The sequence below is a fragment of the Lontra canadensis genome, unplaced genomic scaffold, assembly GCF_010015895.1.
Source record: "Lontra canadensis isolate GAN:19392208 unplaced genomic scaffold, GSC_riverotter_1.0 scaffold7, whole genome shotgun sequence".
NCBI lineage: Eukaryota > Metazoa > Chordata > Mammalia > Carnivora > Mustelidae > Lontra > Lontra canadensis.
The window spans coordinates 26,841,606-26,867,919 of NW_022631001.1; the positions used below are offsets into that span (position 1 = coordinate 26,841,606).

At 44.1% G+C, this 26,314-nt stretch overlaps 2 pseudogenes; both read right to left on the bottom strand.

Annotated features, from left to right (window-relative positions):
• Positions 1–4,649: 4,649 nt before the first annotated feature.
• Positions 4,650–5,681, bottom strand: LOC116865304 (annotated as a pseudogene).
• Positions 5,682–15,903: 10,222 nt separating this feature from the next.
• On the bottom strand, positions 15,904–16,915 carry LOC116865305 (annotated as a pseudogene).
• Between the last annotated feature and the right edge of the window lie 9,399 nt (positions 16,916–26,314).

A 26,314-nucleotide genomic window follows, 5' to 3' on the forward strand; every position in this document is an offset into this window, starting at 1 on the left:
CTATAACAATGAAGGTTTAAGAGGATTTTTTTTTAGAAAGGTATTGTTAAGATAAACTAGTTAAAAAGTGTTAAAAGGGGAAAGAGGAAAAGTTAAAAAAATAGAATAAGAAAAACAAAATTTAAAAAATTTAACTTTGTGGGTACCTTGGTGGCTCAGTCGGTTAAGCGTCTGCCTTCAGCTCAGGTCATGATCCCAGGGTCCTGGGATCGAGCCCCACATCGGGCTCCCCGCTCAGCAGGGAAGCCTGCTTCTCCCTCTGCCTCTGCCTGTTGCTCCCCCTGCTTGTGTTCCCTCTCTCTCTCTGTCAAATAAATAAACAAAATCTTAAAAAAAAAAAAAATTTAACTTTGTAAGACTAAAGGATCATGGGGAAAATGCCATGAATTCTATGTGTTGCTTTACCCTGGCTCTGGAGTTCCACTGTTCTCCTTGACAGTGAGCTTGGTCTTGGCTCGATGTTCTTGTTGATCTTCTGTGGGAGAGACCTGTTGCCGTGACTCTCAAATGTCTTTTCCCGAGGTGGAATTGAGGGGCCCTTGTCAGGAGCCCGGCTAAGTAATCTGCTTGGGTTTGCTCTCGGAGCTTTTGTTCCCTGAACACTTTCTGTGGAGAACAGGAATGAAAATGGCGGCCTCCCAGTCTCCAGCCCAGAGGAGCCAAGAGCTCGGGGCCGCACTCCTCTGCACAGTCAGAGAAAAGCAGTCAATCACTCCTGTCTCCCTGGTCTCTGGCTGCACTCCGTGCTCACCTGGCCTGTGACCAACCGTTTCTGTCTCTGGCACACAGCCCCGTTTGGAGTCTCTAAACCCAGCAGATTCCTGCTGTGCTGCTCCTCCCAGAGCAGGAAGGTGAGTCTCCCCAGATCTGCCACTTGTGGGGTCTCTTCTTGAAAAGCAGTGGCCCGACTTGCCTTGGATTACGGTTTAACGTAACCCCGAGCTGAAAGCTCGCTCTTTGCCTCTGTCTGTAGCCAGCTTCCCTGCTCCGATACCTGGCAGCTCTGCCACACAGACACCCCCGATATTTCTGTGACCCTGCAGGACCTGAGACCACAATGTCTCCACGAGGGCTCCACCCCCCACTTAGCCTCTGGAGCAACGTTCCTCAGTGGAGCAGACTTCTACAAGTTCAGATTTTGTGCTCCACTGCTCCACCGCTTCCCAGGATTGGGCCCCTACCCCTCGCGGTCTGTCTTCCTGTTGCTTCGGATTCACTTCTCCGCACAGCCTACCTTTCAGAAAGTGTTCGATTTTCTGTTCCTAGAATTGCTGCTCTTCTCTTCTATTTCCTGGTGAGTTTGTAGGTGTTTGGAATGGTTTGATACCTGTCTAGCTGAACTCCTGGTATCTGACGTCATTTCAGTCTACTACTGCTCCGCTATCTTGCCTCTCCCAAGACAGTTGTTTTAATACCTTTGTATAGTAAGGCTGGGCTTCCTCATGGATGTTTTCTGCCATTTTTCTTGTTCCTTTGAATGAGCTATATTTTCCTGTTTCTTTGTAATGCCTGTGATTTTTTTATTGTTACTGGAATATTCTGTTTGAGACTTTTCCAAACTACTTTTGCAGAGACTATTCCCTAGTACATGTGATGACTATAGTCTCCATACCTTTAGTGCATATTAAGTTAATGTTTTGACAGATTTCCTTGAGTTTCAGGAGCTCTCTGTGTAGATTGGCTCTGTGCTGGGGTACTTTTTCCGCATGTGACTAGGCTTGCTTTGAGCCTAGGGATCTGTGATGGTAAATTTTATGTGCCAACTGGCTAAGCCATAGTATACAGGTATTTTGTCAGACACTAGCCTAGGTACTGCTGTGAAGATTATTATTATGTTTTAGATGGAATTAACATTTAAATTGGGAGACTTGGAGTAAATCAGGTTACCCTCCATAATGTGAGTTTCCTCATCCAACCAGTTGAAGACCTTTAGAGAAGAAAGATTGAGGTCTAAGAAAGAAGGACTTCTGCCTTCAGGCAGCCTTTGGACTTGAGCTACAATATCACTTCTTCTCTAGGTCTTTTGCATGTTAGCCTGCTGTGACAACTTCAGACTTGCTATTTCCACAGTTATGTGAGACAATTAAAATCTCTCTCACCCTCTCCCCATCCTTCTCCCTCTCCTGCCTAACCACCTTTACCAACCCACCACCCATTCTCTCATTGGTTTTGTTTCTCTAGAAAGTGAGAACCCTGACTGATACAGATTTTGGTATCAAAAGTGGTTCTAGAGGAATAGAATCCTCAGGATGAGTCTTCTGAATTTGTTCTAAAGTTTCTGGAATTGGTTCTCTAATCTGATTATATTTAAAACCACATGACTTTTTCTAGTAGTAAAGAAAGTACTGATAGTTTATGGTGCGATGTGGTAATAGAGACACTCAAAATACCACCACTGGGTACTCCCAATCAAATACTTTAGGAGGCAAGGTTCTGGTGCTCATGTATATGTTCCGCATCAGGGTTATATCAGCTCTCTGGCCCTATGTTATAATTTAGTTTATCTTGGTCACCTTTTCTACAATATATGACACTGCTCCAGTACATTGATGATCTGCTGATTGGACCTAAAAAGTAGCAACTACTCTAGACTTATTGATAAAATGTTTGTGTGTCAGAGGGTGGGAAATAAATCTGACAAAAACTCAAGGACCTTCTATCAGTGAATTTTTTTGAGATATGTTGAGATGTTCCTTCTATGGTGAAAGAGAGATTGTTGCATCTGGCTCCTCTTACAACCAAAGGACAGGCACAATGCCTAGTGGGCCTCTTTGGATTTTGGAGGCAGCATGGCATCATATTCCTCATCTGGGTGTGCTAGTCTGGCCTCTTTACCAAATGACTTGAAAAGCTACTAGTTTTAAGTGGGGCTTGGAACAAGAGAAGGCTCTGCAGCAGGCCTAAGCTGCCACGTGAGCTGCTCTGCCCCCTGGGCCATATGCTCCAGCAGGTCTGTGGTGTTGAAGTGGCAGTGGCAGATAAGGATGCTGTTTGGAGCCTCTAGCTGGCTTTTGGGATTTTGGAGCAAAGCCCTACCCTTCTCTGTTGATAACTACTCACTTTTTGAGAAACATCTTTTGGCTTGCTATTTAGCCTTAGTAGAGATTGAATGCTTCACCATGGGCCACTAAGCAACCTGAGCTGCCCATCATGAACTGGTTGGTGTTGGACCCACTAAGCCATAAAGCTGGGCATGCACAGCAGCATTCCATCATTGAGTGGTATGCACATTGAAGTGGTATGTACAAGATTTGGCTTAAGAGGCCCTAGAAGTACATGTAAGTTACTGAAGAAGTGGCCCAAATGCCCATGGTCCTCACTCCCACTCCACCTCTCCCAACCTGCACCTGTGGCCTAATGGGGAGTTCCCTATGATCAGTAAACAGAAGGAGAGAAGACTCGGGCATGGTTTACACATGGCTCCGCACAGTATGCAGGCACCATAGCCCCTCTTTGGGAAATCCCTGAAGGACATTCTATTCCATTGACTATTGTGGAAGTCTTTTAAGTAGGGAGTTAACTTTTAGGTAGCATACACTGGCTGTCATGAGAAGAGTGGCCTAACCTATGGGTTTGGGTCAGACTTAAGTACCCTATCAGTCTAGTTTGGTCTTTGGGTCAGACTGGGCCCCAGGAGAAAACCTGGCCTGGGTGTCTGTCAGACTAACTGGCCCTGGGCAGGACCTGACCTGTTTGTGTGGGCTAGTTGGATACTTGGGATAGGCCTACCTGTGTGCCTATGTCAGATTGGGGATATCAGGCCTGGGGCAAGAAGATAGATTGAGACTGATTGGACTCTAGAACTCAACCAGTGTGCTTGGGTTAGACTGGAAACCGCAAGGCTGCTCTGTATATTTGGTCAGACTGGGCGTAGGCTGTATTTGGGAGAGGCTGGGCCCCAGGGAAGGGCTTGGACTGTTTATTTGTTCCAGGCTGAATGTTCAGAGTGGGTTGTGGTCTGTCTGACTTGCTTTGTACAACTTCCAGTGGGGCTCTATACATCCAGATATCAACTGGGGCTTTCTCAGGGGGAAGAGGACAAAGAAACTAAACAGAAAGATAAATCGGTAATGTGGCACCTGTGTGGCTTGGTTAAGCATCTGACTTGATTTTAGCCCAAGTCATAATCTCAGGGTCATGAGAAAGAGCTCCACTTTGGGCTCTGGGCTTAGCATGGAGTCTGCTTGAGATTCTTTCCCTCTCCCTCTGCCTATCCCTCCCTGCTCTCTCTCCTTCTCTCTCAAATAAAATAAATACATTTTTTTTTAAATCAAAAAAGAAAGACAGGGGGCACTGGGTGGTTCAGTTGGTTAAGCATCTGCCTTCTGCTCAGGTCATGATCTTAGAGTCCCAGAATTGAGCCCTCCATTGGGCTCCCCACTCAGCTGGGAGGTGTGCTTCTTTCTCTCCCTCTGCCCCCACTCATGCTCTCTCTCTCTCAAATAATAAATAAAATCATAAAAAAAACCAGATAGGTATAAGCAATTTTATTATTGAATGGAAATAGAAAAGGCATTCTAAGAATTCAAAAGCAATAGTTGGCCAACAATGGACCTGCTCTTGAGCCCATAATCTCCTCATGATTTCAGCCTATCCCTCAGTAAAGCCTGCTTCTTATTCCCAGAAGTCACAGCCCCAATTTCCCCAGTTTATAAAGTCCTCTCACCCTGGCTATTTCCCCTCCACTATCATGTTTTGCATTCTCTCTGGCTTGCCCCTAACTTCCTGGGCTGATTTCTTGCTATAGAACATCTTTTCCACATGTTGCTGGATCTCCCGGGTCCTCACCCCATAAATGACAGGATTCAAGGCTCCTGGGAGCAACAAGTAGATGGCACTGAGCAGGTTCTGGACATCCTGAGACACAGTCTTGGCTACTCAGAAGACAATGGAGGTGGAGAGACCGGAGAGGTAGATAGTGAGGATGACCAGTAAGTGGGAGCCACATGTGTGCAAGGCCTTGGCTCGGGCTCCCCCAGAAGAGATCCAGAAGGCAGCATAAATGATACGGGTTTAGGAGGCCCCTAGCAGGGCTAGATCAAAGGTCACGGTGACCAGCCTCATGGCCAGTTCCAACTTACTGTTGAAAGTCAAGTCTCCACAAGCTATGCTCAGCAGTGCAATATACTCACAAGTGAAGTGGGGAATCACCATTGTCCGGCAGAATCCAGCTTTTGACGTTAGCACCACCAAAGGCACTGCCACTCCTAGGCTCCGTGTCAGGGCAAGAATGGCCAGCACACCCAGAAGTTTAGAGGTGATCAGGTCAGTATAGCGGAGTGGGTGGCAGATGGCTACGTAGCGGTCTAAGGCCATGGCCAGCAGGAGGTTGTAGTCCAGAAGGAGAGTGAAGTAGATAAAGAACATCTGAGTCAGGCAGCCATGCAGTGATATGGGGTTAGCATAATGCACAAAGCCCTTCAGCATTTTGGGCATCACAGCAGTGGCAGCACAAATGTTGACAGCCAGGAGCAGGGCAATGAGTAGGTACATAGGCTGATGCAGGCTCTGCTGGGCCACCACTGTGTGGATGACCAGTGCATTGGCAGAGATGATGGTCACATAAAGGAAGGTAAGGGGAAGGAACAGGAGGGGCTGCCATGCTTGCAACCAGGGAAGCCTATCAGGAAGAAGTTGGTGTAGGAGGTGTTGAAGGTGCTGGTATTTCCATCCTCACCCATTAGCTTTGGCCCTGGGGGTTGGCCCCTGGAGTGGGGATCAGAGACTCTTAGAACAAAAATGGTCAATGGAAGAAAGCCTATTTATTTATTTTCCTTCCTTCCTTCCTTCCCTCCTTCCATTCTTCCTTCCTTTCTTCCTTTCTTTCATCCTCCTCCTCCCCCTCCCTCTCCCCCTTCCCCTCCCCCTCCTCCTTTAGAGAGAGAGAGAGAGAGAGGGAGTGTGCATGAGTGTTGGTGGGGGGCAGAGAGAAGGAGAGGGTGAGAGAATCTTAAGTAAGTAGGCACCACACCCAGCATGGAACCTGACACTGGACTCGATTTCACGACCCTGAGATCATGACCTGAGCCAAAATCAAGAGTCAGACACTTAACCAACTGATCCACCCAGGTGTCCCCACTTAACTTGAACAAGGTCGGTTTGTGTCTGTCACATGAAACTATAATTTGCTCTCCTCTTTTGCATTTTAGGATTACTCAGGTAAATTCTCAAGGAGCTTCTTGATGCTAAAGCACTCAAGAAAGGAATGCTTTTTCACCTTGAGGCAGAAAGAAATTTCTGCCTCAAGGTGGGGCAGAAAGTGTGAAAGACTATGAGAATTGAGTAGATCAGTTAACTGGCTGATGAAAGTCTTGAGAGAGATTGAAGAGCTGTTTTGAGAGTCACATCAATCAAACTTAAGAGCCAGAAGTGGGGAGAGACAGAAGAACCGAAATAATTTCAAGGGGTTTTGTCGGTTGTTGTTGTTGTTACCTAGGATGACTGCATTGGCGCTCCTAAAACCTGAGAAAGGAGCAACAGGGTTGGGGTGCTAGTAGGTACAATTAATTAATTGCATTTGGATGTGGTGAGGACTCATAGATGAAGAGATGCCCAGTCAACATGCCCAGTCAAAAATAAGATGGAGTGTGATGAGGGATTAAGGCTGGAGATGACTATGTGAGGATTAGCAATTTTATAAAGGGCATAAGACAAAATCCTAAAATGCAGGCGACAGTGAGCAGACTGAGAAAAAGAGGGGAGAGAAGCAGTGTGAGAGCCGGCAGCAAATGGAGTTTTGGAAACCAGAGGAGAGGCTTCGTTGCTCTGGAGGCTTTGATGTATAGGAATTTACAGACTGAGGCCAAAGGCCAATGCAGCCAAGTCACCCTACAAGGCTTAATGTTCTGAGTAGGAAAGGAGAGGGACGGGTAGATGACGATTCCAGAGCCTTGTGTTCTCTACAAAGAGAGGTGCACCTCCTCCACTGGGAAAAGTCAAATCCACATGCAGAACTCCTCCCTGTCCTCACAAACTGGCAACTCTGTTCTTCTCTCTTCCTTCAGTTCCCAGGGACAGATGTCTCTTCTCTCTTTTGTCCTCAGGACATCTTCTACTTCTCCCCCTTTTCCCTTAGTGTATGAAAAAGTTTGTCTCTGTCTAGAGAAAATAAGCCTTAACTTAACTTCATATGACTCTCAAGCTTTCCATCTTTCTCCTCACCTTTATTTTCTATTTTTAAAGAAGATTTTATTTATTTATTTATTTATTTGAGAGAGAGAGAGAGAGAGAGAGAGAGATATCGAGGGAGCATAAGCATGGGGATAGTAGGGGCAGAGAATCCTGGGAATATCACTTGGAGCTGAAAGCAGATGCTTAACTGACTGAGCCATCCAGGCAGTCCCTTTCTCCTCACATTTAAAGCAAAGCTCCTAGACATGTCTTTAATTGTGTAAAGACTGCTGGCTTGCTGACGGAGCTCCCTGCTGGACTGACAAGTGTCAGGAGGGAGACCATGTCTTTTTTTTTTTTTCCCCGATTTTTTTTTTTTTTTCTCCAGTTGCCCAGCCCTGAGCCCATGGCTGAATATGTGCTCAGTTAGTGTTGTGTGGAAGGAACAAGTGAATGTGCAAAGGGATGTTAATAAACATTCTCATCTGCAACTTGGTGCAGCCCTTGGAAGTTGAGTGGAATGAATGAATGAATGAATGAAAAATGAAACCCATCAAGGCTTCGAGATCCCAAGTGATTTGTTTAGTCTCATCTAACAAAAAGAGTCAGACCTCAAAATGTAGTTTTTCTAGGACTCTTCCATCCACACTGCACTTTCCCCCTCACACCCCACACGGAGGCAGCACTGGACAGGCTCCAAGCATTCTTAGTCTCAGCAGTGATATTATTAATAGCTAGCATTTATTGAGTACTTACTACATGCCAGACATGATTCCAAGGGTTTTCCATGTAGTATTTCTTTAATACTCACAGCAACACTGAGGGATGAATACTATTTATTAACCCTGTCAATAGATGAGGACACTGAGGTTGAGAGACGGTAACTAGTTTTCTTTAAGTCTCAGGCACTAAATGATCAGGCTAGGATATGAACCTAGGTTGTTGATGATAATAGGTGGAGTTCAAGTCCAATTTCAGGTTTTCCTGCCTCTAAATCCCCATCAATCCCCTATCCTCTCACCCCGCAACCTCACCGTGGAAGCCTGTGGTGGTCTTCTGTCTGAGCGCAGGTTGCCGTGGTTTTGGTTTCACCTCTGAAAAGTGCTAATCTGCGAGGCTGAGGAGAAGGGATGGGTAAGTAGACCTGTGGCTCCAGGGAAGAGCCTGAGGAGGTTCCCAGTGGGCAGACACGTCCAAGGACGCCAAGGAGGAGACAAAGAGAAACCCAGAACTCCCAAGGGACCCCCAGGAGAGAGGCTGGGTGGAGGTGACAGTGTACTAACATTTTCATTTCTACGGCTCTTGGTATTTCTGAGAGAGAAGTCACATCTGCTGAGGGATTTCCTTCATTTTAGAGTTGAGCCATTAGAGGCTTAGAGAGAACAAGACAGGGTTCAGGTCAGGCTCCGTCCCAGGGGCACCCAGGGATAACCTGAGGCTCCTGTGAAGGGAAGAGGCTCTTGCAATTTGGGGATTACATAGGCACTCAGGGTCACCCAAAGACAGGAAAGGATACTTGGGGGACAGTGGGAGAGCCAGGGACCTGATTTAGGTGCAGTGTGTGTGTGTGTGTGTATGCACACCATATGGAGGTACTTGCCCAGTGTGGACGTCTCAGGAGCTGGGGAAGGTGGTGACTTCAGTGTGCGCTCTGCCATGAAGAGCTGAGACCCCCCAAAAGCAGGGGTTGGCTCCTCCAGGGAGGCCTCGCCACCTTGTCCTCTGTCTTTTGTCCTCTATTTAAAAATAGCAGAACTGCAAAGCTCCTCTTTTCCTTCTCTGCTTTCTTTGGATTGAATATTTTATGACTTGATTCTACTTCTTAGTTTATTAGCTGGGCCTTAGCTGTGTCATTTTAGAGGTTGCCTTGGCATTTGTGGTCCATGTCTTTAACTCACCACAGTCTGTTTTAAGTTGCATTATTCCACTCCAACAAACAGTAGGAAATCCTGACAATAGGCTTCTTCCATTTCCCCTCTCCCAGTGTTTGTGTTACTGTACTCATGTTTTATTTCTACATAAATTATGAGCCCCATAATACATTGTCTATATTTTTGGCTTTCTACAATCCATTATATCCTGAGGAGATTTAGAAAAATGGGAAAAATATGATTGAAAAATTCATTCATGTTGTATGCTACTGTATTTTGTTTTTAATATTTTTATTATGTATACATTTGTTTATATTTATCATCATGATAATGTACTCTTTTTTATTATTAACATATAACGTATTTGTTTCAAGGGTACAGGTCTGTGATTCATCAATCTTACACAAATCGCAGCACTCACCATAGCACACACCCTCCCCAATGTCCATCACCCAGCCATCCCATCCTTCCCACTCCCCTCCCCTCCAGCAACCCTCAGTTTGTTTCCTGAGATTAAGAGTCTCTTATGGTTTGTCTCCCTCTCTGGTTTCATCTTCTTTCATTTTTCCCTCCCTTGCCCTATGTCCTCTGTCTTGTTTCTCGAATTCCTCATATCAGTGGGATTGTATGGTAATTGTCTCTCTCTGAATGACTTATTTCACTCAGCATAATACCCTCTAGTTCAATCCATGTCATTGCAAATGGCAAGATTTCATTTTTTGATAGCTGCATAGTATTTCATTGTGTGTGTGTGTGTGTGTGTGTACACACACGCACATACCTGTCTACCCGTCCCTCTCCTTTCCTACTCAGAACATTAAGCCTTATAGGGTGACTTGGCTGCATTGACCTTTGGCCTCAGTCTATAAATTCCTTTACGTCAAAGCCTCCAGAGCAATGAAGCCTCTCCTCTGGTTTCCAGAACTTCATTTGCTGCTGGCTCTCACACTGCTTCTCTCCCCTCTTTTTCTCAGTCTGCCCACTGTCACCTGCATCTTAGGATTTTATCTCACGCCTTCTATAAATTTGCTAATAATAATATATTAGCAAATTTATATATTATATATATATTATATATATATTTTATATATACACATATATCACATCTTTTTTAATCCATTCATCTGTTGATGGACATCTAGGTTCTTTCCATAGTTTGGCTATTGTGGACATTGCTGCTATAAACATTGGGGTGCACATGCCCCTTCTGTTCACTACATTTGTATCTTTAGGGTAAATACCCAGTAGTGCGATTGCTGGGTCATAGGGTAGCTTTATTTTCAACTTTTTGAGGAACCTCTACTCCAGAGTGGCTGCACCAGCTTGCATTTCCATCAACAGTGTAGGGAGGTTCCCCTTTCTCCACACCCTTGCCAACACCTGTCATTTCCTGACTTGATAATTTTAGCCATTCTGATTGGTGTGAGGTGGTATCTCACTGTGGTTTTGATTTATATTTCCCTGATGCCGAGTGATGTTGAGCACTTTTTCATGTGTCTGTTGGCCACCTGGATGTCTTCTTTGCAGAAATGTCTGTTCATGTCTTCTGCCCATTTCTTTTTTTTTTTTTTTTTAAGATTTTATTTATTTGATAGACAAAGATCACAAGTAGGCAAGAGAGGCAGGCAGAGAGAGAGGAGGAAGCAGGCTCCCTGCTGAGCAGAGAGCCCGATGTGGGGCTTGATCCCAGGACCCTGAGATCATGACCTGAGCCGAAGGCAGAGGCTTTAACCCACTGAGCCACCCAGGCGCCCCTTCTGCCCATTTCTTGATTGGATTATTTGTTCTTTGGGTGTTGACTTGATAAGTTCTTTCTAGATTTTGAATACTCGTCCTTTATCTGATATGTCACTTGCAAATATCTTCTCCCATTCTGTCAGTTGTCTTTTGGTTTTGTTGACTGTTTCCTTTGCTGTGCAAAAGCTGTTGATCTTGATGAAGTCCTAATAGTTCATTTTTGCCCTTGCTTCCCTTGCCTTTGGTGATGTTTCTAGGGAGAAGCTCCTGCAGCTGAGGTCGGAGAGGTTGCTGCCTGTGTTCTTCTCAAGGATTTCGATGGATCCCTGTCTCACATTGAGGTCTTTCATCAATTTTGAGTCTATTTTTGTGTGTGGTGTGAGGAAATGGTCCAGTTTCATTCTTCTGCATGTGCCTGTCCAATTTTCCCAACACCATTTGTTGAAGAGCCTGTCTTTTATCCATTGGACATTCTTTCCTGCTTTGTTGAAGATTAGTTGACCATAGAGTTGAGAATCCATTTCTGAGTTCTCTTTTCTGTTCCATTGATCTATGTGTCTGTTTTTGTGCTGGTGCCATACTTGATGATTATAGCTTTGTAACAGAGCTTGAAGTCTGGAATTGCGATGCCTCCAGCTTTGGTTTTCTTTTTCAACATTCTACTGGCTATTCAGGGTCTTTTCTGGTTCCATATAAATTTAGGATTATTTGTTCCATTTCTGTGAAAAAAAAATTGATGGTGTTTTGATAAGGATTGAATTGAATTGTATAGATTGCTGTAGGTAGCATAGACATTTTCACAATATTTGTTCTTCCAATCAATGAGCATGGAACGTTTTTCCATTTCTTTGTGTCTTCCTCAATTTCCTTCGTGAGTACTCTATACTTTTTTGAGTACAGATTCTTTGCCTCTTTGGTTAGGTTTATTCCTAGGTATCTTATGGTTTTGGGTGCAATTGTAAATGGGATCAACTCCTTAATTTTTCTCTCTTCTGTCTTGCTGTTGGTGTATAGAAATACAACTGATTCCTGTGCAATGATTTTATATCCTGACACTTTACTGAATTCCTGTGTGAGTTCTAACAGTTTTGGGGTGGAGTCTTTTGTGTTTTCCACATAAAATATCATATCATCTGCAAAGAGTGATAGTTTGACTTCTTCTTTGCCAATTTGGATGCCTTTTCTTTTTGTTGTCTGATTGCTGAGGCTAGGACTTCTAGTACTATGTTGAGCAACAGTGGTGATATTGGACATTCCTGCTGTGTTCCTGACTTTAGGGGATAAGCTCTCAGTTTTTCCTGGTTGAGAATGATATTTGCTGTGGGTTTTTCATAGATGGCTTTTATGATATTGAGGTATGTACCCTCTCTCCCTACACTGTGAAGAATTTTAATCAAGAAAGGGTGCTGTATTTTATCAAATGCTTTTTCTGCATCTATTGAGAGTATCATTATCTTGATCCCAAAACCAGACAAAGACCCCACCAGAAAGGAGAATTACAGACCAATATCCCTGATGAACATGGATGAAAAATTCTCACCAAAATATTAGCCAGTAGGATCCAACAGTACATTAAAAGGATTATTCACTATGACCAAGTAGGATTTATTCTTGGGGTGCATGGTTGGTTCAACATCCACAAATCAATCAATGTGATACAATACATTAATAAAAGAAAGAACAAGAATGATAAATGTACTCCTTAATCCCCTTCACCTATATCACCCATCCCTCCACCTGGTTACCCTCTGGTAACCATCAGTTTGTTCTCTGTAGTTAAGTGTCTGTTTCTTGGTTTGCCTCTCTCTCTCTCTCTTTTTCCATTTACTCATTTATTTTGTATCTTGAATTCCACATATGAGTGAAATCACCTGTTATTTTCTTTCTCTGACTGACTTATTTTGCTTAACTTTATACTCTGTAGCTCCATCCATATTGTTGTACATGGCAAGATTTCATTTTTTTTTTTATGCTGAGCAGTATTCCATTTTGTGTATATATCTCCTCTTCTTTATCCATTCATCAACTGATGGACATTTGGACTGCTTCTATAGTTTGGGTATTGTAAATAATGCTGCTATAAATATAGGGTTGCATGTATCCCTTTGAATTAGTGTTTTTGCATTTTTTTGGGTAAATATCAAGTAATGAGATTACTGGATCAGAAGGTAGTTCTATTTTTAACTTTTTGAAGAACTTCTATACTGTTTTCCCCAGTGGCTGCACCAGTTTGCATTCCCACCAGCAGTGCACGAGGGTTCTCTTTTCTCCATACCTTTGCCAATACTTTTTTCTTGTGTTTTTTATTTTAGCCATTCCAACAGGTATGAGGTGATTTCTCGTTGTGGTTTTGATTTACATTTCCCTGATGATGAGTGATGTTGAGCATCTTTTCATCGATCTCTGTTGGCCATCTCTATGTCTTCTTTGGAGAAATGTCTGTTCATGTGTTCTGCCAATTTTAAATTGGATTATTTGTGAGGTTTTTTTTGTGTGTGTGTGTTGAATTGTATCAGTTTTTTATATATTTTGGATACTAACCCTTTATTGGATATGTCATTTGCAAGTATCTTCTCCCATTCAGTAAGTTGTCTTTTAGTTTTGTTGATCATTTCCTTGGCTGTGCAGAAGATTCTTATTTTGATGTAGTCCTGATAGTTTATTTTTGCTTTTATTTCCCTTGCTGATGTTAGAGAAATTGCTCTCTTCAAGGATTTTTATGGTTTCAGGTCTCACATTTAGGTCTTTTCCCATCTGGAGTTTATTCTTGTGTGTGGTATGGTGCAGTTTCATTCTTTTCCATGTAGCTGTCCAGTTTTCCATTAGTTGAAGTGACTGTCTTTTTCCCAGTGCATAGTCATTCTTCCTTTGTCAAAGGTTAATTGGCCATGTAATTGTGGGTTTTCTGTTCTATTCTATTGATCTATGCATCTATTTTTATGCCAATGCCATACCATTTTAATTACTACCATTTTGTAATATAACTTGAGGTCCAGAATTGTGATACCTCCAGTTTTGTTATTCTTTTTTAAGATTGCTTTGGCTGTTTGAGGTCTTTCATGGTTCCATGCAAATTTTAGGATTGTTTGTTCTAGCTCTGTGAAAAATGCTTCTGGTACGTTGGTAGGGATTGCATTAAATGTGTAGATTGTTTTGGGTATTATAGACATTTGAACAGAATGTTATTTTTTTAACCCATGAGCATGGAATGTCTTTTCATTTCTTTGTGGCATCTTTAATTTCTTTCATCACTATTTTATAATTCTCAGAGTACAGGTCTTTCACTTCTTTGGTTAAAATTATTCCTAGATATTTTGCTGTTTGTGGTGCAATTGTAAATGGGATTGTTTTCTTAATTTCACTTTCTGTTGCTTCATTGTTAGCATATAGGAATGCAATAGATTTCTGTACATTGATTTTGTATCCTGCAACTTTACAGAATTAACTTATCAGTTTTAGTAGTTTTTGGTGGTCTTTAGGGTCTTCTATATAGAGTTATCATGTCATCTGCAAATAGTGAGTTTTACTTCTTCCTTACCAGTTTGGTTGTCTTTTATTTCTTTATATTGTCTAATTACTATGGCTAGGACTTCCAGTACTATGCTGAATAAAAGTGGTAAGAGTGGACATCCTTGTCTTCTTCCTGACCTTAGGGAAAAGCTTTCAGCTTTTCACCATTGAGTATGATATTAGCTGTGGGTTTTTCATATATGACCTTTATTATGTTGAGGTATATTTCCTCTAGACCAACTTTGCAGAGGATTTTTATCATGAATGGATATTGTACTTGTGACTGTACTTTATTATTCATAGCATCCTAATGTATGAATTACCATAATCTATTTACACATCTTATTGCTCAAGGACATTATTTTGTTTCTAGTTTTTCACAACTAGGAACAATGCTACTATGAAAATTCTTATACATGTATTTTGATGGCCAAGTATCTGGGGAGATTTATGGGGTCTTGGGGTATACATATCTTCAATTTCACTAGATAATGACAAGTTGTATTCCAGAGTGGTTCACCAATCTACAACCTCCCTGGTAATGCATGAGAATTTTGTGGTCATCTTCTGGGAAATTTTGTAATACATGAATGAATCTGCTATGTTTACACAATACATGTGTGAAGTTGTACAGTGCGCAACCTAAACATCTATATGTGAGAGGCTAGAGGTCAAATACTTTTTCTTATGCTTATTTTTTGAAGTGACTCTTTAAGTCTTTTGCGTATTTTACTATTAAGTTGTCTGTCTTTTTCTTGTTGATTTGTAGTTGTTCTTTACATATTCTAGGTACCAGTTTTTTTGTTAAATTTATTGCAAATATCTTCCCCAAATCTGTGGCTTACCTTTTGGTTTCCTTTGGTGTGTTTTGATCAAAGCTGTGTCTAGTACATAGCATATTTTTATACAAATTACAAAAAGGTTCCCTCTCTGATGGTTTTGCAAATGTAGTGTGGGCTGAATTTCCAGGTTTGTATCCTCTTCCTTCCTCATCCTTGCTATCTAACAGCTTCAAGATCCTTTTCTCGTTTTCATAGAGGACATTGGCTCAGTCTACCTTTCCTCCCCAACTCCCGCCATTCTTCTAGACTACAATACAGTGCATTCATGTCCATGACCTGCACTCCATCTTGGTTTAATCATTTGCTTCCTTCAACACTAGTGACATATTGTCCATCCAGTCTAGGTCACAAATACATGATCATACTCCAGATCATTATCCATAAATGTACAACCTCCAAAGTCTTTTATTTTAGTGTGTTTCTTTCCAACCATCTTATTTCTTCTCACAACACTCTACTAGGGCTGCAGAGCCATCTTTCCAAAACACAGATAAGACCTTGCCACTTTGCTGCTTTGTACTCTTATGTGGCTACATACTGCCTAGAGTAACTTAAACTCCTTATCACAATAGATGAGGCCCTTCATCACCTGGCCTCTGCTTGCCCACCTGGCCTCCTTCCCTGCCTGGCCTGTACTGCTCCTATGCAGGGAGGCTGGGATTGGTGGGGAGAGCCACTGTATAACTCTGGATTAGTAGCTGTTTACAGTAAATGGATAAAAGACTCTCAAGATGAAGGCAGATAGTCAAAGCCAAAATATGGCAGGGATGACTCACTGACACATTTATCCTCTTGCTAGTGAGAGTGATTGTGGGACCTCCAATTCCAAAGAGTTAGGCAGGAAGCTCCCCTTGTGAGGGCAGAGACTGGGGCTTCTCAGGGGGTGCTGGTAGCTGTTCCCTTTGGAACAGAGTTGCCAGGTGCTGCCTGATTTCCTTGGTCCTGGCTCCATAGATGATGGGGTTTACTAGACATGGGAGCAGCAGGTAGAAGGCACTGAGCAGGTTGTGCACATCCTGGGAGGAGGTGCGAGCCACACGGTAGACAATAGATGAGGACATGGTGGAAGAGTAGACGGTGAAGATGACCAGCAGGTGGGAGCCACAGGTGTTCAGGGCCTTGGAACGAGCTCTGTCAGATGAAATCTGGAAGGCAGTATGGATGATGTGGGAGTAGGAAGCTCCGAGGAGCAGCATGTCCAGGACTTTGTTGAAGATGCGGACAGTGAGCCCCACAGTCTTGTTCAGGGAGATGTCCCCACAGGAGAGCTTCATGAGGGCCATGTGCTCACAGGCAAAGTGGTGGATTATGTCTGAGCGGCAAAAGCGAACCTGGGAGGCCAGCCCCACCACCGGAGTGACGATGCAAGTTCTCCTGGCATCTGCCATGCCCAGCAGGCCAGCCAGCAACTGTCCCGTCACTATCTTGGGTTAGCAGAGAGGGTAGCAGATGGCAACATAGCGGTCCAGGGCCATGACCAGTAGGATGTTGCAGTCAAAGACAATGAGGAAATAGATGCAGAACATCTGGAGTAGACAGCGAGGCAGGGAGATGCGGTTGAAGCGGGTGGAGAAGCTGAACATCATGGCGGGCATCACGGTGGTGGCAACACAGATGCTGACAGCCAGGAGCAGGGCGATGAGCCAGTACATGGGCTGATGCAGGCTCCGCTGGGCCACCGCCATGTGGATGACCAGTGCATTGGCAGAGAGGATCACCAGGTAGAGGCTGACTGAGGAAGGGCGACACCAGGAGGGCGCGGGACTCCTGCAGCCCTGAGAAGCCCACCAGGAAGAAGCTGGTATAGGACACATTGGAACTGCCATTGCTCCATGCTGACATCATTCCTGGGTGCAGGATGGCTCTGGGAAGATAAGAGATACAGAAGGCCTGGTTTCTGTACCTGGACCCCACCAGGGCAGGGCCTGCCTTACCCTCACCAGGCTTTGGTCTTCATGAGTCAATATTTCTGGAGAAGAAAGGAGAATTTAAGGGCCATAATTTAATAAGACACACATCTTTAAATAATTCTTTGCATTTCAAATATATTCTTCAGGGTAGATTTGGATGTAGGATTATAGTCAAATGATCTGAACACTTCTGAGCATGTCATGTAGATTTCTGAGAAAGTTGTATCAGTCTTGTTGCAGTCACTGGTGCTCATATTAACGTACTATGATTTAAAAATATTTTTAGTAATTTTGTGATTGAAAAATACAATCTCATTTTAATTTGTAGGTTCTCATTTGTGAAATTTCTGTTCATTATACTTTGCCCAGGTATACAAGGGACTAAGTGTTTCCTGTATCAGTTTAATTATTAACAGTGTTGTCCCTTTTTTATCCATTGAAACACAATTTCCGAATCCTGTTAGTATTTTTATCTTGATTCTGATGTTAAGACTAAGAATTTTAAATTTATAAAATGAAATTTATTGGCATTTCTCTTTGTGAGTTCTTTTCTTGGTTTTAAGCTTAGCAAGCCTTCTCTCATTCAAAAATCAAAGTGTTCCTCTTTAAAATACGGTCTAATTTTTTCATATTAAATTTCATCTGCCCTTGGCTTAGGTCATGATCCCAAAATCCTGGGATCAAGGCCTGCATCAGTCTCCCTACTCGGCAGGAAGCCTGCTTCTCCCTCTCCCACTCCCCCTGTTTGTGTTCCCTCTTTCACTGTGTCTCTCTCTGACAAATAAATAAATAAAATCTTAAAAAAAAATAAATTTTGATCCACACAAAATTCATTTGACACAAAGTGACAATCTAACTTGATATATTTCTCCCCAAGTAGCTAAATAATTGTTCTTGTTTAATCTTCTCCATTGCTTTTTGTTATTATCGTTATCCTAGATTAAGTTCTTATATGTGATGGGGTTGTTTTATAGGTAGTGATGTTCTGATTGCTCTTGTGCCAATACCATGCTATTTCTTTAAAAAATAAAAGCTTTATTGAGGTTTAATCATATACCATATGTGGAGGCCAAGAAAATTAAGGCCATCCCACCTCAGGTTTAGCATTAGCACAAGTACAGCCATCTTAGCTTTGGCAGCCATCTCAGGCCTAAGGGCTGAACTTTCCCCTACTTTACTTTAGTTCCAGGGACCCCCACCCTGCTTTAGTTCCAAGAAAGTATCCCACCCTGCAACACCCCAGCAACAGCTAATCAGCTTACTGCAGAAAAGTCTGAAACTTCTCCTCCTCCCCCGCACCCCCCAGCCTCTTGTAATGACCCATAAAAACCCCTGCCTTAACTAGCGTCGGGGTCCAAGTCCCTACTCTGCTGTGTCAGGTATACTTGGGCCCAAGCTTAAGCTTATAAAATAAACCCTCATGTGATTACACCGGTGTTGGCTCCTTGGTGATATCTCGGACACGAAAACTTGGGCATAACACATACAGTTTATCCATTTAAGTGTACAATTCAATGTTTTTTTTAGTAAATTCATAGAGCTGTGCAACTATCACCACAGTTAACATTTTCATCACCCCAAATAGAAATCCTTTACCCATTTGTAGTCACTCCCCATGTCCCCCAGTTCCCTCAGCCCTAGGCAACCGCTTTCTGTGTCAGTGGATTTGACTATTCTGGACATTTCATATCTATATCTATATCTATACACATATATATATACACACACACACATATATACACACATATACATATATATGTATGTATATGTAAAGATATATAAATATATATATATATATATTAAGATTTTATTTATTTATTTATTTATTTATTTCACAGAGAGAGAGAGAGAGAGAGAGAGAGAGAATCACAAGTAGGCAGAGGGGCAGGCAGAGAGAGAGGGGGAAGCAGGCTCCCCACTGAGCAGAGAGCCTGAGCGGGGCTCGATCCCAGGACCCTGAGATCATGACCTGAGCTGAAGGCAGAGGCTTAACCCACTGAGCCACCCACGCCTCCCATTTTAAAGATTTTTTAATTTATTCATTTGTCAGAGAGAGAGAGAGCGAGAGAGAGCACACAAGCCGGGGAGAGGAGAAAGCAGAGGGAGAGGGAGAAGCAGGCTTCCTGCTGAGTGGGGAGACCCATGTGGGGCTTGATCCCAGGACTCTGGGATAATGATCGGAGCCGAAGGCAGACACTTTACCAGCTGAGCCACCCAGGCACCCCATGGACTTTTCATGTAAATGGAAGCATACAGCCTGTGATCTTTCTTAGCTGGCTTTTCTCACTTGGCATAATGTTTCCAAATTTCATCTATGTTGTAGCCTTGAGTATACGGTTTCTTTTCAGTGGCTGGAGAGTACGCCACTGTCTGGATATGCCATCTTTCATTGATCAGTTGATGGATATCTGGGTGGTTTCCACTTTTTGGCTATATTGAATAATGTTTACACAAGTTTTTGTGTAAACAGATGCTTTCATTTCTATAAGTGGAATTGCTGAGTATCTATATACTCTGTTTAATCTTTTGAGGAACTGCCAGATTGTTTTCCAAAGCAGCTGCACTGTTTTATATTCCAACTGGCAGTACATGAGGGGTCCAATTTCTCCACATCCTTGTCAACAGTTACTATTATCTGTCTTTTAAAGAATTCTAGTCATCCAAGATGTTTTGATTTGTGTTTTTCTGAGAGCTAATGATGTCGTGCATGTTTCATTTGATGTGCTTAGTGGCCATTTGTGTATTTATTTATTTATTCAAATCCTCTGCTTGTTTTTAATTGAGTTGTCTTTTATTACTGAGTTGTAAGGGAGTACTCTACTATGTTAGTCACTATAGCTTCATCATTTATTTTGATTTTTAGTATCAGTACTTTTGTTTTAAATTATTTTTTGTCATACTCAAGTTTTATTCTTCCAAACATTAGAATCATTTTGCCAATTTTCAAAAACAATCCTATTGTGATTTTTAAAAATTGGGATTTCATTAATCCTATAAATTATTCCATGAATGACTGATGTCTTGAAAACATTCAGTCTTTCCATTCAATATCAAAGTATGGTGTCTGGAAAAAGCCTTGATTTATATCTCTCAGCAGTTTCTTAGTGTTATTTGCATAGGTCCCCAGCAGCACACACTATCCACTTCACTCACATTTCTATTCCGGGCGCCAAATACAGAACCTGCCACATAATAGATACTCTATATTTGTTGAGTAATAAATAGGTCTCCCCACATTTCTTGTTAAGTTCATTGTAGGTGTTTCTGTTATTAGTTACCACGAAAAATACAATAATTTTCTATCATATTTTTGAATTGGCAATAATTTTATATAAAAATTATTGATTTTGTATATTTGTATATTTATATTTTTTTAAAGATTTTTTTGTTTATTTGACAGAGAGAGAGGTAGCAAGAGAGAGCACAAGCAGGGGGAGTGGCAGGCAGAGGGAGAGGGAGAAGCAGGCTCTCTGCTAAGCGGAGAAGCAGGCTCTCTGCTAAGCAGAGAGCCCAATGTGGCACTCTATCCCAGGACCCTGGGATCATGACCTGAGCCGAAGGCAGACATTTAACCAACTGAGCCACCCAGGCACCCCTACATTTATCTTATATATTATATATCTTACATATTGGACTTTAAAAATTTCCTTAGTAACTGAAAACTTTTTTTTCAATTGATTTTATTGGGTATTCAAAGGAGAATTCTCCTCTTTCCTTTTTTTTCCCCTCTTTTAAAAAAACTAGATTGTTACTTCTGTTTTATACCTTATTTCAAGGGTGCCCGAGTGGCTCAGTTGGTTGAGTGTCCAACTCTTGATTTCAGCTCAAGCCATGATCTCAAGGTTGTGAGACCAAGCCCTGGGCTAAACACTGGTCAGGCTCTGTGTTGAGTGTGGAGCCTGCTTAAGATTCTCTCTCTCTGTCTCCTTCTGCTCCTCCCCTCCTGCTCCCACCAGTACTCTCTGTCTAAAAAAAAAAAAATTTAAAAAATTACATTTTATTTCATAAAAAAAGAACTTCTATGACAATGTTAAAGAATAATGATAAGAATAGATAATGATAAGAAAAGATATATTTATTTTTCCTCAGTTTTATTAGAACTCCTGTTTCTAATATTAAGTATAATATTGGTTGTTCATTTGAGAAAGATATTCTTTTTATGTTAATGAAATACTGTTCTGTTTCTTGTTTTTAATAATAAAAAAGTAGGAATTTGTGTTTAATGTTTTCAGATGCCTTTATGGAACCAACCATAATGAGCCAATGCTTTTAAAATTTGACTTGTTGACAAGTAGATATTTATACTTTTAAATTCTGCTGAAATTGGTTTGTTAGCATTTTATTTAGGATAGATCTACAGGTTTCTTTTTTGGAACTATCTTTATGAGGTTTTGGTATCACAGTTATGCCAACTTCAAAATCAATTGACTCAATTTCCTTTTTAAATTCTATTTTCTAGAATAGGGTTTTTTTTTAAGATTTTATTTATTTATTTGACAGAGATCACAAGTAGGCAGAGAGGCAGGCAGAGAGAGAGGAGGAAGCAGGCTCCCTGCTGAGCAGAGAGCCCAATGCGGGGCTTGATCCCAGGACCCTGAGACCATGACCCAAGCCAAAGGCAGAGGCTTTAACCCCCTGAGCCACTCAGGCACCCCTAGAATAGGTTTTATAGCATAAGAATTATTCATCTCTTGAGAGTTTGGGGAAAACTCACCAATAAAACAATGTGGGCACAGACCTTTTCAGTAGATAACTGGTAACACTTAGAGATTTCTTTCATTGCAATTAATCTACATAGGATTTTAGTTTCTTCTTAAGTAAATTTGGAAATTTGATAATTTGCCCATTTCATTAAGAATTTTAAATTTATTAGCATAGATTCCTATAGGGTGATTTGCATTTTAATCATGCAATTAAATACCTTAACCCCAAGAATGAATTTGTAAGCTGCTGGTGTTTTAAGTCAGGCTCATCTCAAATCACTGTATGGAGTTAGGAAATGTAGTCCTTTAGGATGTGTGTGAAAACAACAAATAAACACTCTCACTAAAACACTCAGTGACACAGACTGGGATTCCCAGACATACCCTCTCCTACCATAGACTGAATCTTGTAACAAAAACATGGCTCCTATCCTCGCTGCTCAGACGTCACTTGCTGCCAGGCAATTGCCTCACTGACATCAAAAACTCAGAAACATAGGGCAGCAGAGGGGGAAGATTCCCTGCTCGCACCCACGAAGCCTAAGAGGAAGATGGAACTGCCAACCTCCCAGCAGTGATTCCTCTGTGGGCCTCTGGGACCACGCGAGGCATGGACAATCACGCACGCACGGCCACTGGAGAGGAACGCAGAGGCCATCTTGGGGCTCCCTTTCCCTGACATGCATGTCTGCCGTGTGTGAGGCTCTACAAGCCCCTCCAAACTACACGTCAGGCCAGGAGATCCAGGCGTGCGTGGCTTCACCTGAGCATCTTTCCTCATCTAAGCCACAAATCCCTCTTTATGTAGTGTCCTCCCTCCAGGCTCAGCTCTGTCCTTTGTTAACTTGGAGGGATAGCTGTCTTCCTGAGGTGGTTTTCATAAAAAGGAACAGAGGGAAAACTCACATTTTTTTTTGAGGGCCTCCTGTAGTCTGGGCTGTGTTAAGTACTTCCACATCAAGTCTCCTTCTCACTTAGTAGCTGTAGTGTCTCTATAGGCAGGTATTATCGCCGTGGATAAGTCATAGGAAGTCCCCCTTTATTCATTTATTTGTTCTTTCAGTATATTTTTCTGAACCTCTATTACGTACCAGGCACTCTGCGAGGCCCTGGGGCTTCTATGGGTGCATTACCTGGGGTTTCAATGTCCACAGTGCTAAGAGTCCCATAGGGAAGAGCCAGAGTGCTATGGGGGTTCCAGGGAGACCTCTAATTCAGCCTCTGGGCACAGGAAAGACTCCGCAGACCAGAGGACGTCTAACCTGAGAGGCGAAGCTCGAGCGAGCCAGAGGAAAGTGCGGTGGGGTGCAGAAGCTGAGAATTGGTGGGGTGGGCTCAGAACTCCAAAGCCAGGGTCCCGTTTACTGTTAGCACACCTCGAGGGAGACACTGGTTTTGGCCAAAGTCCCACGGAAGAAAAGTATAAGAAAAACAAGATGGGAGAGTGGGAGAGAGAGAGAAGATGAACGAAGCCCTTGCAGATTCTCCACCACTGACGGGGCTCGGTTCAAAGAGGAGGGATGTAGGTGAGGCTTAGGGAGGATTTCCTTCTGAGAGACCCGGAGTGGGGCGGGGGAGGAGACATGGGTGCGGATGGGGCTGTGGTGTAATTGTCCAAAGAAAGGGGATGACAGCCAGGGGTGTGAGTACAAGTTGTCCTTCCTCCTTTGCCCGTCCCCTTGTCCCCTGGACCCACCATCACCTCCCTGGCCCCCACTGCCCACCTGAGCTGACCCCCTGAGCTGATACTCACTCTAACACAGGCAGGCAGCAGTGGAAAGAAGTGGGGGGGCTCCCTCAGTGCACTTAAATGCATGCCAGCTCCTTCCCTAGGGTGCCTGGCCCTGTGGTGACTCCTCTGTCTCCTAGGACTTCCCCAGGACCAGTCTGGAGCCAGGTCTCCTGACATCCAGGCTGGACCCTTCCTTTCGGCCTAGGCTGCCCAAAGTCCTTGCTCTGGAGCCAAAGGGGTACATCTCAACACAAACAGGGGAATTCAGACCTCCTGCCCCAAACCCAGGCTGCAGCACCCCTCGGGGGAGCTCTGTCAAAGCAGGTGGGGCATGGAGCACAGGGTGTTGGTCCGTCCAGTAGGCCCGCTGTACATGTCAGTAATGAGGAGTGAAGAATTCCAAGGAAGTGAAACTTTTATTGAGCACCTACTATATGGGGACTTTTGAAGGATGGAGGGCATTTATGTGATGTTTATGGGAGAAAGGGAAGAACTGGAAGCAAGAGAATGAGGTTGTGGGAGGCCCTGTTGAAGTGATCACCCCACTTTAGAGGTGGGCCACCTAGGTTTGGAGACTTTGGGGGGCTTATCCAAGATCAGTAGATCTGTGGCAAACTGGCTCTCTCCACTTCACCCCTGTCTCGTTACTGCTCTGGGCCAGGTGGTGGAGTGGATGGGGGTCAGGGGAGGCTTCGTGGAGAAGGGGACATTTGCACCCACCTGGAAGGTGCAGAAACAGCCAGAGGCAGAGAGAAGGAGGGCCTGGGATGGCTCAGGTACGGCTTGACAGGAGGGGCAGGAATGGTGATGGTGGTGGGCGTGCTTGAACCCAAAGCCTCAGGCGTGGGGATGAAGGCAGGAACTAGTCAAGACTGTGTGGTCTGGAGCCCAGGAGTGTCCCCTCCTCCACCCAAGGGCATCCGGCTTGGGCTAGCTCCAGCCCTGCTGGACTGAGGTGGCTGGTGGGCTGTCAGGGCTGGAGGGTCTTAGAGGCATCAGGAGCCCGTCAACCCCTGCTGCTGCCCCAGGGCCACGTGTGAGTTTTGTGTAGAGGAGGGACTTCCGCACACGAGACTGGGCATAGCTCACGTCTGCTCCCCTTTTCGTTTGGGCCCTCCTGTCCCCACTCCCGGGGCCCTGGGCAGCCCTGGCCATAGGGTCCCCAGTGGGGCCTTTCTCACTAGGCTCCCTCCAGTTTGTCCATGCCCCTCTCTCACGGTGGGGCCAGGGCCTGGAGCCAGAAGCCCAGGACATTGGCGGCTCTGCCGGGCATAGCACTCGGTCGGCTCACACTGTGGCCAACTCAGACCTCTGAGAACGGCTTGCTGGCTGTGTTTAAGTCTGTATTCATTTCCTAGGGCTGCCTTACAAACTACCACTGACTGGGCGCCTTAAAACAACAGAAGTGTATTCTCCCATGGTTCTGGAGCAAGAAGTCTGAAACTGGGGTGTTGGCAGCGCCATGTTCCCTCTGAAGGCTCTGGGGGAGACCCCTTCCTCGCCTCTTCCAGCTTTTGGTGGCTCTAGGTGTTCCTGGGCTTGTGCTGCAAAACTCGTTAATCTGCCTCCTTCCCCTGGCCTCCTCTTCTGTCTCTTACAAGGACACTTGTCACTGGATTTAGGGCCAACCTGGGTGATCCAATCCAGCATGATCTCATATGAGCATTCTTTAATTCTCTTTAGTTACATCTGCAAAGACCCTTTTTCCAAATAGAGTCACATCCACAACTTCCAGGGCTTAGGGCTTAGATGTACCTTTTTGGGGGCCATCAATAAACCCACTACAGCCTTCATATCTGTGGTTCAAAGGAATGAGAGAGGGACAGTGAAGGTGGCTTTGGCCTGGGCCGGTTCTGGACACAGAGGGGAGGTGTGGGTGTGCGACACCCATGACAGGGGAGGCAAGGCCTGCTCTCAGGAAGCGTGTCTGGTCTGGGCTCCAGGGGTTCAGCTCAGAGGAGTGGGAACTCAACCCTGAATGTGAGACAGGGCTAAGCCAGGAAGACTTCCTAGGGGAGGTGTGCTTCTAGCCTTGTTTTAGGAAAGAGAGGTCAGCTGAGGGGAGCTCAGTAGTAGTATAGGCTGAGGAGACTCAAGTTTCCTTATCACACCAGTGGCTCCCAGAAATGCTGCCCCTCAGGTCTGGGGCTTTCTGGGGAAGGGATGGGCCCCCTGTCATACTGGGACACTTTGTTACTGGGTAACTTATAGTGACAGGGTGAAGTGTTGTGGCAGCTGAGTATGGATGGGAGTATGGTGCTGAGGGCCCTGGAATGGCTTTGAGGCCCTATGGCTCATCACCAGGACCCAACACCAGGGGCGACCAGGAAGGTGAGACATGAGGCCAGTCCACACACTTTCCATGCAATGTGCAGCCTGCCTGCCACTGACCTCCCCACCTCTCTACCCTACCACCATTATGGGTTTGTTTCTCAATGCCCTTTCTTGGAGGGTCCCCCTCGCATTCCCAGCCAGGTTCTGGGACATCACCCCATTCGTTCTCTCCCTCACCCTCCTTGTCTGGTTTGCCACCAACTCCAGCCTATCCCTCCTCTCCCCCACCCCGTCTCTTCTCTGGTCCGGTCCCGACTCACCTCTAGGCCTAGTGCGGGGGCTAGCCCCACCACCCCCTCTAGTCCTTCACCACCTTTGGTGCCAGAAAGATCCTTTGGGAAAGCAGACCTGACATTGACAGCCTTCGTAAAACCCTGCAGAGCCTCCCCAGTGCCAACCATGGAGACTGGCCTTCAAAGGTCTCATCTACTGTTCCTCCCCGAGGGGCTGCTGCCCTCCAGCAAGGCCAAATCATATACTTTGCCACCTACCCCTTTGCCAACCTGTTGGTGATCCCTTCTACATCACCCAGCTGCCTTTTTTTTTTTTAGGTTAAAAAAAAAAA